The following is a 12,794-nucleotide window of genomic DNA, read 5'->3' on the forward strand; positions in this document are numbered from 1 at the left end:
TGGAAAAAACTAATTGCATCAACATTTAGGAATCCACTCATCCATAGGGTCCAGTTACCCGTGAAAAACTAATTGTATGTGGATATGGAATGTGTGGTAATGAAAACTGATAAACTAATATAACCACCAATATAAACTAGAACTAATTTAATCTAATAACTTCCTGGATATATCATTGGGTGTGTGTTATATTATTTCCATGACTAGCCCCATGGGCGGGGGGGGTCACAGGGGGGGGGATAGCCCGCCCTGTTCGTTGTGCCAGACATGACATGGGGGTGACACGGGGTGGAAGCCCCCCTCTACGGGGTCCAGGGCAGCGCCCCTGGGAAGTTTTTTTTGGACCCTATATTAGGTGGGTGGACCTACCTATGGTTTTGTGCTTGGTTTTCGCACATGGTTTTGGGCGTGATGGTTTTCTGCCCATGGTATTTTGTAGAATAGGTCAAGGGAGCTACAATTATGTTCTAATCCAGGGTTAATGGATTGGGGTTTATGGATGCTTTGACATGTATATATATGTATTATAACATTGAAAGGAATATAATGAAAAATTAATCTGGTATTCTCGGTTTTGGGATCCAGGGGAAAATATCTGTGTATATTTGTTTTGTGTTTTATGCTCTCTCCATTATTTATTTTCTATTTTTTTAAAATTCATATGTAGGTAATTTCTGTATGGGGTTAAAACTTACATTTGGTATCAGATCTCTTTTGGCTTCAAAGGGACACCTTTACTGCTGAGGGGTTTTGCTCGGGCCTGTGGTAGATCTTGTTTAGTGGGAGATCTGTGGGTTTGATTCTTGTGGTGAAAGAAGATGGTGAGCAATGGAAAGATAGAGATCGAGATATTTAATGGTCAGATTTTTGAGTTGTGGAAACTCAAGATGGATGATATGATGGTGGGTAAAGATCAGTGGATCACGGTAGATCCGGGTACTAAATCAATGAAAATGTCAGCTGAAGACTGGGCAAAGTTGGATCGGAAGGCAAAGAGAAAAATATGGTTGTGTATCTCAGATTCAGTATTGTTGAATGTATCAGGGGAAGCTTCGGTGAAGGCTTTATGGGACAAGTTAGGGACTTTGTACCAATCTAAGTCTCTGGTGAATAAGTTGCTCTTATGGAAAAAGTTGTATAACTTGAGGATGAAGGATGGAGACTCGGTGACAAAGCATATGGATGCCTTTAATACTGTGGTAAGACAATTGTTATTTGTTGATATAAAAATTTTAGATGAAGATAAGTGCATTAGTTTGTTGTGTTCTCTACCAGATTCGTGGGATAGTCTGGTTGTTGCAATAGGTAGCAATGGGACTGCCTTGTAGTTTGATGAAATAGTTTGATCCTTGTTGTCATTGGAGATGAGATGGAAAAATACAGAGAGCTAGAATGGTGATGCCTTGTTTGTACGAGGACAGTCCCAAAACAGAAATAAAAATAAATCCTCGGGTGGGAGATCTAAATCTCCAGGAAAACCTATAAAGGTGTGCTGGAAATGCGGAAAGGAAGGGCACTTCAAAAAGGACTGTAGATATAAAACTCTTGAGAAAGTAAAAGGATCTGATGATGCTCCTTTTGAAGAGGCGAAAACCACCTCAGATGAAGGTGGGGATGTTCACTTGGCTTCTTCTTCTTCAAGTACACATGTAGATCATGAGTCATGGTTGATTGACTCAGGTGCATCCTTTCACTTCACTCCCCACAGGGAGTAATTCTATGAGTATGATAAATATGATGTTGGTGATATCTTCTTAGGGGATGACAAGAAGGCTAGAATCGTCAGTCATAGAAAAGTTAAGTTGAAGTTGCAAGGTGGAAGGATTAGAACACTTCTGGGTGTTCTGCATATTCCTGCATTGGTCAGAAATATGATTTTTTTTAATCAAGCTGGATGATGCGGGTGTAAAAACAATGTTCGAGAAAAATACCTGCAAGACGGTTCTAGGAGCACTGTTATTGATGTAGGGAGTTCAGATTGGAAAATTGTACAAGATTCAGGGTAACACTGTTATTAATGGGTGCAACAGTTCTATGGCTCTTGAAAATGGAGCAGAAAATCTAGTGGTCTCTGGAGAAAAGACCATCCTATGGCATCAAAGGCTTGGACATATTGGTGATAAGGGCCTTCGAATACTTCATAGTAATGGAATGGTAGAAGGTTTGTCTAATTTCTCTCTTGATTTTGATTTTTGTGAAAATTGTGTATATGGAAAGCAGAATTGGGTGAGTTTCACCTCTGGTGCTAAGAGGGTGAAACAGATATTAGAGCTTGTGCACAGTGATGTGTTTGGACCTTTGTCGATTCCATCAATGGGTAATTATTTGTACTATGTATCATTTATAGATGACTTCTCAAGGAATACATGGATATATTTCCTTAGGAAGAGATCTGAAGTCTTTGACAGGTTTAAATAATTTAAGGCTCTGGTGGAAAAACAGACAGAGAAGAAGATAAAGGAGTTGAGGATAGATAATAGTGGAGAGTTTTGCAAGAAGGAATTTGAATATTTCTATAAGAAGTTTGGTATAGCATGGAAATATACTACTCCATACAGACCTCAACAAAATGGATTTGCACAAAGAATGAATAGGACATTGATGGAAAAGGAAAGAAACATACTCAGTGGTGTCAGGTTAGGACAAGAATTATGGGCAGAGGCGATGGATACTGCATGTTACCTGGTCAATAGATCACCTTCATCAGCTTTGGAGGATAAGACTCCACAAGAGGTATGGACTGGTAAGAAACTCTCTCTTTCACATCTGAGGGGATTTTGGATGTGATCTGTACGTACATGTTCCAAAGGAGAAAAGAACCAAGTTGGATAGTAAATCTGAAAGGTGCATATTTATTGGGTATAAGGGTGGTTTAAAAGGTTATAAGCTTTGAAACCCATAAACAAGGAAAGTTGTGTACAACCACGATGTGGTGTTTAGAGAGGTGAAAGATGTTATTAAACATGAATTCCTACCAAAGGAACCTGAGAAGATAATGTTTGAGCTAAAGGAGGAGGAATCAAACTATACAGCAGAAGAGGAATCAGAAGATGAAGAGCCACAAACTCCAATTGTGAGAAGATCAGTTTGAGAAAAAAGTCAGTCAGAAAGGTATAGTCCAACTGCTTTATGTTCAAATTTTTCTTTATCTATTACTGATGATTATCCGAGAACCATCAGGGAAGCAGTAGATTCAGAGGATGGAAAACTCTGGAAAGTGGACATGGTTGATGAAATTACATCTTTGCACAAAAATGAGGATTGGGATTTGGTGGAGTTTCCAGCTGGAAGGAAACCCATTGGAAAAAAATGGGTGTTTAAGAAGAAGATGAATTTAGAAGGCAAGGTGGAGAAATACAAAGCTCGGTTGGTAGAAAAAGGTTATTCCTAAGTGCTAGGAATTGATTTTGGTGATATTTTTTCTCATGTTTCCAAGGTAGGTTCTATTATACTACTTTTATCTGTTGTCACTGCTTTTGATTTTGAGGTAGAATAAATGGATGTGAATACAACATTTCTTCATGAGGATCTAGAATAAGAGATCTACATGAAGCAACTTGAAAGATTTGCGGTGAAGGGTAAGAAAGAAGTAGTATGCAGGTTAAAAAAGTCTCTGTATGGGTTAAAATAGTCACCAAGGATGTGGTATCAGAAATTTGATACATATATATGGGGACTTGGCTTCACTGGAAGCAAAGCAGATCACTATGTGTAGTTTAAATTAATTAGTAACCATGTTATTTATTTGGTCTTGTATGTGGATGATATGTTGTTGATTGAAATAATAAAGCAGGAATTGAAGACCCAATTTTACTCCAAATTCGACATGAAAGATCTTGGTGCTGCAAACTATATTTTGGGCATGGAAATTAAACGAGATCGAGAAAAAACGAAGCTCTGGTTAAACCAGAGGAAGTATGTCGAAACAATATTGGAGAGGTTTAATATGTAGGATAGTAAACCGGTGAAGGTTCCTATTCCTGTCGGTGTAAAGTTATCTACAGAACAATGTACCAAGACACAAGAAGAGGAAGAAGACATAGTTTTCCATACGCAAGTGCAGTTGGTAGCTTGATGTATGCAATGGTCTGTACTAGACCAGACATTGCACATGCAATGGGAGTATTGAGCAGGTTTATGTCAAAACTAGGGAAGGAGCATTGGACAACAGTGAAGCGGGTTTTCAGATATTTGTGTGGCACTAATGATTATGGTCTGTGCTACCATGGAAGACCAGGATTGGACATAGTTTTGGAAATCTATGGCTTTGTTGATGCAGATTGGGCTGGAGATCTGGATCAAAGAAGATCTACTAGTGGGTATGTATTTAACTTGTTTGGAGGTGCATTCAGTTGGATGAGCAAGAGATAGTCTGTAGTGACAATTTTAACTACAGATACAGAATACATGGCAGCCACTCATGCAAGCAAGGAAGAAATTTGGTTGCAGAGATTGTGTTTAAGTATGGGGTTGATACAATGAGCTATAAGGATAGGCTATGACAAACAAAGTGCAATTTTCTTAGCAAAGAACCCTGCTTACCATTCAAAGACAAAGCACATTGATGTTCATTGTCACTTTGTGAGGGATATGGTTGAGGACAAAAAGGTGTTTCCGGTAAAGGTGGACACTTTGAAGAATACTGCATATGCATTAACAAAGTTTGTGAGCACTGAGAAGTTATATTGGTGTAGAGAAACAATGGGCATTGCAGCGCTGGACCAATGACTAAGCTCTCCTGTGCCCCCCTATGGAAAGAAAACAAGAAGTGGGAGAATTTTGGGTGTGTGTTATATTCTTTCCACGACTAGCCTTCCTCTACAGGGTCCGGGACAACAGCTTGAGGAATTTTTTTTTGGACCCTATATTAGGTGGGCGGACCTACCTATGGTTTTGTGCGTGGTTTTCGCACATGGTTTTGGGTATGATGGTTTTTTTCCCATGGGATTTTGTAGATTCGATCAAGGGAACTATGGTTATGTTATAATCCAGGGTTTGGATTGGGGTTTATGGATGCTTAGGCATGTATATATATGTATTATGACATTGAAAGGAATATAATGAAAAATCAATTTGGTAGTTCCAGTTTTGAGATCTAGGGAAAAATCTCTGCATATATATGTTTTATGTTTTATGCTCTCGCCATTGTTTATTTTCTATTTTTTAAAATTCATATGCAGGTAATTTCTGTACGGGGTTAAAACCTACATATATGAAGTCATATGTGCTAGAAAGATCATGCTATTTCATGACAATAAATATTATCACTTAATGTTGTTAAAATTAGTTAAAGAATTAATTTGATTAAATAGTTAATCAAATTAATGATAAGCTCATCGCAAAAGAAAAAAGTCAATTTCCTTGTTCACTATATTTTATATGAATTAATTCGCACACATCAGTAGTGATTATGCTAGAATTAGTGAAAACATATACATGAACAATATTTAAACAATCAAAACAATTCTCTTCAAAAATAGAAAGCATACATAGCTAATAAAAGTACTCTTACTGTTGGAAATTTGTTCATACTAGAATTGAAATTGGTTTAGATAATATTAAAGTAAAACTGAAGTACAAAAGTGCAAGTAAATTTTTTCCTTTTCTCGAAATTCAAAACCCGTTGCCATGAGTTTTAGAGCGATATTTATAGCTTTATTTACAACAAAGGAGTGAAACTAATGTCTCTAAAAATGCTCACCTAATGCAGAACAAAATTAGCATAAAAATTAAATGGTTGTAACAACCATGAACTAGTTGAATTCGAGACAATAGTTTGTTTCAATAGCCTTTGGACTTCTAGAAGTGATACCAGCTCAGGAGGAGATCGAGGCTTGATGTGCACCTGGAAGCTGAAGATAGATGCTTTCAAAGGTGGTAGCATTTGTATGGAAGTATTGGTGAGTTCCTTTAGAACCATGCAATGACTATGAGGCTTGACTAAGAATTTCCAATCAAGTTCAATATTAACCTTAGTTAATTGGTCAATTCTTTTAATAAACTTTGACCCCCTCCTCAAGCCAATCCTTTAGCAATATATCTATAACTGGCAAGGAATCTTCCATATGACTCGAAATCAGATTTGGTTCAAGCAATGAATCATTGATGGATTCAAATATGGATTTTGATAACTCTCATGCATCATTGATTAGCTTCTTCACCAAACAAATTATGGCTTTCCAACCTTTGAAAAAGATGGATTTTTACATTTCATAAATTTTGGGAAAGTTATATTTATTTCCCTCAATGTTGTTCTACCATTTCAATAGCTCATTGAGGTCTCGTTTGGTCTCATCATAATATGTTACCATATCCACTAACTCACTAGTCAATGTATTTCCCAGCTTGCACTAAACTTGAATCAAACCCAGCTTCTCATAGAAAATTTGATGTTGCTTTTGGAGCTGAGCATTAAGTTCATAGGACTTCTGTTTTAATTTTACTAGATGTCAGGTCATGATCTACAATTTCTCCAACTTTTGTTGTGAGTATTGTTGGCATTATGATGCATGTGTTGTACTTGATGGCAACCCTCTCATAGAAGATCATCTCACTTGTATACAACAAGATGAATCTACAGAAGAGACAGAGTGCATGGACAGCTCAAAGGGATCAGATGACAGTCCACAAGTAAGCTTTGCCATCAAGTCCAAAGGGGGAGATTGTTGGCATTATGGCTAAAGTGTTGTCCTTGATGGCAACCCATACAGGTGATAGATCACAGTACTTCAGGTCAGTAGCAGAGATTGATGATCAGCTCTCAAATATTGAAGAAAATAAGGGGTACGCAGGTACACCGTACAAAAGGTGCGGACACGCAGGCATGTCTTAGATAAAGTGCGTACATACCCGCAGGTATCCCGTGTAAAAGGTGCGGACCCTAGTTCACGCACTTTCATGCAGTGAAAAAGTACTCTCACGTGGGAATCCGATGGTGGACCATAGTATTTAGCCCGACGTATTTGATCCTATGGTTTGGTCAGTGGTATTGTTTTATATTATTATTATTATTATTGAGCCCCATGTTTTTGGGCCCCTTGTTTTGGTTATCTATGGTATTGATCCATGATTTTAGGAAGAGCTTGCCTATATAAAGCAAAGGAGATCATTTGGCTAGACACTTGTGAAATTAGAAGATCTTAAGAGAAGCTAGATCTGAAATTCTTGTAATCGGTTTGTGAGAGAGAGTTGAATCAATATCAAGGAGAAACATGAGAATTACAAGTTGGATCTACTAATGGGTTGATATCTCCTCGGCGCATGTTCAGATTTGTAGATCTGACAGTCTGGGTTATTCTTGAAATCTTGAAATTATCTATACCCGCAGGACCGCAAGTACAATGAAGGAAAACTGCGTAGGTACGCAGGCCCAGAAGCGCTGCAGGTGCGCAGGTTCGCAGGCCTAGAATTGCAGAAGGTGTGGAATGGCACAGGCATTCCATTAGACACAGAGCGCAGGTACGCAAGAAGTTTGTGAGGCACAGTGCGTGGGTACGCAGGAAAGCAGTTGGAAACAATGCGGATGTACGCAGGTGTTCTATGGGTGAAGTTGCGTACTGTTCATGAAATCTATTTAGCTGCCCCTGTTTATTATTGTTGTGTTCTGGGTTTTGAAGTGATGTCTGGTTTCTGATATTATGTTCTGATAACAACAGTGATTGATTGAATGATTATGATTAGCTTCAGTATTGATAGATGAATGGATCAGGTTCATAATGACTTATCCTTATATGATCTGGTGGACTAGATCTGATTGATAACTCTCATTGTATATATCTGGTGATTGGGTGATTCAGAAGGTTGTTTGATTATGAGCTTCAATGTTGTTGTTGGGTCCAGTATGAAAATTGGATGAAATGTGGCCTTTCAGATTATGTGTTGTGCTTCAGTGTATCCAGTCTGAAAATCGATGAAACGTGGTACCTGGAGGAGAAAAGATTGTAGGCCAGCACCTACGTACTAGTATCTAAGCTAGTACAAGAGCTAAAGGAAACCTTTGGAGCATTGTAGCAGGTAGCATCCTGCGTACTAGTAAATGGATCTGCTAGTACAAGAGCAAAGGGGGTTGTAGCTCCCGTACTGGTATAAGACTGCACCAGTACAAAATATTGTAAAAGGATTTTCTTATTAAGAAGAAGATTGAGATGACTTACAGCAGGTGGTTTTCTCCCGCATTGGGTTTCCACCTTATATCATGGTGTTCATGTGTGTGCCTTATGTGTGATGATCTATTCTATGTTACTGCATCTGTTAACTGATAATATGGTTAATAATGTTCTAATGCACTCATTGAAGATCGATTAACTTAATCATAAGAAGTTGTGGAAGTAGCATATATGAATCTGATTATGGAAATGAAAAAGTTTTATTAATGTAATAATACTGATTCACCCCCCCCTCAGTATTATTTCCAACAATTGGTATCAGAGCAGGTCCTTTGGTAGAAGCTTGATTGCTTGAAGGAGATCCATGGAACTATGGGAAAGAAGCTTAAGAAGAAAGCTCATAAGAAGAAGAAGACATCTCAGAAGAACTATGACAGTGGGAGAATCGATTGGGGATTAGGTATAAGAATCTCTTCAGATTCAGAATCAGATTCAGAATCATTTCAGAATGAAGATGAACTATCAGGTATGAATTTGCTATCCTCTGACGTTCCAGCTATCTATCCATTTGGAAAAGATGGAAGTGATAACGAAACAACTGAATGTGCTCTCATGGGTGAGGAAGAAGGATATCAAATAGAGGTAGAATTTAACAGGCTGACAAACAAAATTAATGAACAAGAAAGACTTCTGAACATAAAGAGTGGTGCCCTCAAAGAAGCTGTTACTAGACAAAAAGCTCATCAAAAGTTATGCAAGGAAAAGTATCAAAAGTTGCAGGTTGAAGCAACATCTCTAAGAAATGAAGTCATTGAAAAGAACACAACAATCAAGGAGCTCAGAGATCGATCCAGTTATTATGAAAGTCTTGAAGCCACGATCCTCTCACTAAAGGAAGATCTTGAAGAATCAAAGAAGCAGAATGAAGATCTACACCAAGCAATTGAAAAACAAGACAACAAACTCATCAGCTTAAAATCCCAGCTGGAATGTGCCTTCAGAGTTCGTCAAATGCAGCAGGATCTGAATGAAGAACAAGAAAAGGAGATACTCAAACTAAGGCAACAAATGGAAGAAGGAAGAAAAGCTGAAGAAGACATGAAGAAGCAATGTCTAGAAAAGGAAGAACAACTTCAAGTTGAGGTAAATATCTTGAAAGGTAAATTAGAAGAAAAGGATAAGCTCTTATGATTTCAAGATAGTACTAAAGTCTTCGATGATATTCTTAATAGTCAAAGGTCTCCTGCTATCAAAATTGGTCTTGGTTTCCATGAACCTGTTGAAGGTGAATCTAGTTCACAAGGTGAGGCAAGGAACTCTAAAGAGAAATCTAAAGTGATCAACGAAGAAATGAAAGATCAATCTCATCATCAACCAAGGAAAGAGATTCCTCAAAGAAAATCCTTTACTCCTCCTATGAATAATGTTGAATGTTATGTATGTCATAATCTTGGACATGTTGTAGCTAGATGTAGAAGAAGAAGAGTTCAATACCATTATGTAGAAAGATCATCACATTCAAGGTACTTTAATGGATATTGCTTTGCTTGCAATATGTATGGTCATAAAGCTGCTGACTGTTACAGGAGGAATATGAAACATATAAGATGTTATGCATGTAACAAGCTTGGACATATAGCTAAGGAATGCAGGAACAAAGTGTGGGCACCATATCAAAAGGAGAAAATATCATCATCAAGCTTGAAGATATGGAAGAAAAAGGAAGTACAGTCAGAAAAAGGCGGCACAGCACAACGTACAGACATACCAGAATCAGAGGGAGCTGAAAGTACAAAACTTCGGTGTCCTGAATCTCATATGCAAACTCCATAAAGGGAAGTCGCGTATATACGCGAGTTTGATACTGCACAATCGCATATATGATTGTTTGAAGAAAGGCAGTATGGAAAGTGAAGTTGGAAGTGAATCTATCAGATCTGGGAATCTGACTGTCAGTGGCACAAAGGAGGACTGTTCTAATTAGAGGTGCGCAGATCATTCACTGTCAAAGTGCGGGCGTACGCAGCAGAGCGTAAGTCCCGGTGCAGAGGTACGCAAGCGAAGGCACAGTCCTTGTACGGAGGTACGCGGCGTGGCACAGGTTCAGGTGCGGAGGCACAGTGAAAGTACGCGGCGCTACAGAAGCCGCAGGTGCGTAGATACGCGGCGTGATAGCATCTGAGGGTGCGTGGCCACAGTAGTAGTACGCGGCGTGATTGAAGAAACAGGTGCGTAGGTACGCGCTGTAGTAAAAGGCTCTCTGCGGGTATACGCAGAAACACAGAAAGTCAAGTGCGGGGATACACAGAGGAGCGGAAGGTGAAGTGCAGAGCCACGCAGGCCATATAATTAGAAACTGCGGATCTGTCTTAAGGCATTTATTGGCTGACTTTTCTTGTTGATAAGATCTGACAGATGGCACCAGTTTAGGGGGAGCATATGTTTTTAATGCATTGTTGGCATTATGGTTAATAGTCCTTGGTGATGAAGATTATATGGCTAAATGATATATCTTGCTATGATGTGGTTATGAGTTGTCCATCTCATATGATTCTTGGATTTACATAATTGATTTTCAGATCAGGTTTATGGTTGATTCTCTGATGCTACATATCTGGTGCTTACATGGCGATCTTCATAAGGATAAGAAGAATTATGATACAAGATTTGTATTGTTCTTGGCACATATGAGGATTGTTAGCTGGATACATGGGTGATTATTCAAAGTTGCATTGTTGGAGACATGATGATAATAAGCTCTTACGTATATGATGATAGGTTGTTTCATACATATGTTGATTGATGCAGATATTCCAAATGATGATCTGGATGGCTTTGGTGTTTCTCCTTATGATAAAAGATGTTATGAAGCAGATCATACAATGTTGTTTGGTCTCTGTTATAAATGTCATATCAAGACTCATGATGTAATAGTGTGTCTCTATCTATTGTAGTCATCTCTTCAGGTCATGTAACGACCTATGTTGGTTTCCCCACTATGCCTGGGATGAAGATGTAATGTATTTAGTTCCTGATGTATCCCCACTTGGTTGGGTGATGGATGTATGTATTGAGTCTTTTGGTGATAGGAAGGTCATTTATGATATATAGAGTCATGTTCTTCTTATAGAACATCTTTTTGCAGACCTTGCTTACAGTCAGGGGGAGTTTGAGCATGAACAACACTATATAGTAGAGCAGATATTTCAGCTTGTTCTCAGAAAGAGCATTATCAGATTGGTGCACCATGGCATATACAAAGGGGGAGCTCATTCAGAGACTTCAACAGATCTGGTTTATAGTCAAGGGGAGCATGTTCTTAGGGGGAGCAAAACCCTTTGCCCTTGATGTCAAAGGGGGAGAGTGATTTGGTGTTGTTGCCATCAAGTCCAAAGGGGGAGATTATTGGCATTATGATGCATGTGTTGTACTTGATGGCAGCCCTCTCATAGAAGATCATCTCACTTGTATACAACAAGATGAATCTACAGAAGAGACAGAGTGCATGGACAGCTCAAAGGGATCAGATGACAGTTCACAAGTAAGCTTTGCCATCAAGTCCAAAGGGGGAGATTGTTGGCATTATGGCTAAAGTGTTGTCCTTGATGGCAACCCATACAGGTGATAGATCACAGTACTTCAGGTCAGTAGCAGAGTTTGATGATCAGCTCTCAAATATTGAAGAAAATAAGGGGTACGCAGGTACACCATACAAAAGGTGCGGACACGCAGGCATGTCTTAGATAAAGTGCGTACATACCCGCAGGTATCCCGTGTAAAAGGTGCGGACCCTAGTTCACACACTTTCATGCAGTGAAAAAGTACTCTCACGTGGGAATCCGATGGTGGACCATAGTATTTAGCCCGACGTATTTGATCCTATGGTTTGGTTAGTGGTATTGTTTTATATTATTATTATTATTATTGAGCCCCATGTTTTTGGGCCCCTTGTTTTGGTTATCTATGGTATTGATCCATGATTTTAGGAAGAGCTTGCCTATATAAAGCAAAGGAGATCATTTGGCTAGACACTTGTGAAATTAGAAGATCTTAAGAGAAGCTAGATCTGAAATTCTTGTAATTGGTTTGTGAGAGAGAGTTGAATCAATATCAAGGAGAAACATGAGAATTACAAGTCAGATCTACTAATGGGTTGATATCTCCTCAGTGCATGTTTAGATCTGTAGATCTGACAGTCTGGGTTATTCTTGAAATCTTGAAATTATCTATACCCGCAGGACCGCAAGTACAGTGAAGGAAAACTGCGTAGGTACGCAGGCCCAGAAGCGCTGCAGGTGCGCAGGTTCGCAGGCCCATAATTGCAGAAGGTGCGGAGGGGCGCAGGCATTCCATTAGACACAGAGCGCAGGTACGCAGGAAGTCTGTGAGGCACAGTGCGTGGGTACGCAGGAAAGCAGTTGGAAACAGTGCAGATGTACGCAGGTGTTCTATGGGTGAAGCTGCGTACTGTTCATGAAATCTATTTAGCTGCCCCTGTTTATTATTGTTGTGTTCTGGGTTTTGAAGTGATGTCTGGTTTCTGATATTATGTTCTGATAACAGCAGTGATTGATTGAATGATTATGATTAGCTTCAGTATTGATAGATGAATGGATCAGGTTCATAATGACTTATCCTTATATGATCTGGTGGACTAGATCTGATTGATAACTCTCATTGTATATATCT

Source organism: Pinus tabuliformis, chromosome 8 (assembly GCF_031772625.1).
Source record: "Pinus tabuliformis cultivar Carrire ecotype Pingquan chromosome 8, CPIR1, whole genome shotgun sequence".
In the NCBI taxonomy this organism is placed as follows: domain Eukaryota; kingdom Viridiplantae; phylum Streptophyta; class Pinopsida; order Pinales; family Pinaceae; genus Pinus; species Pinus tabuliformis.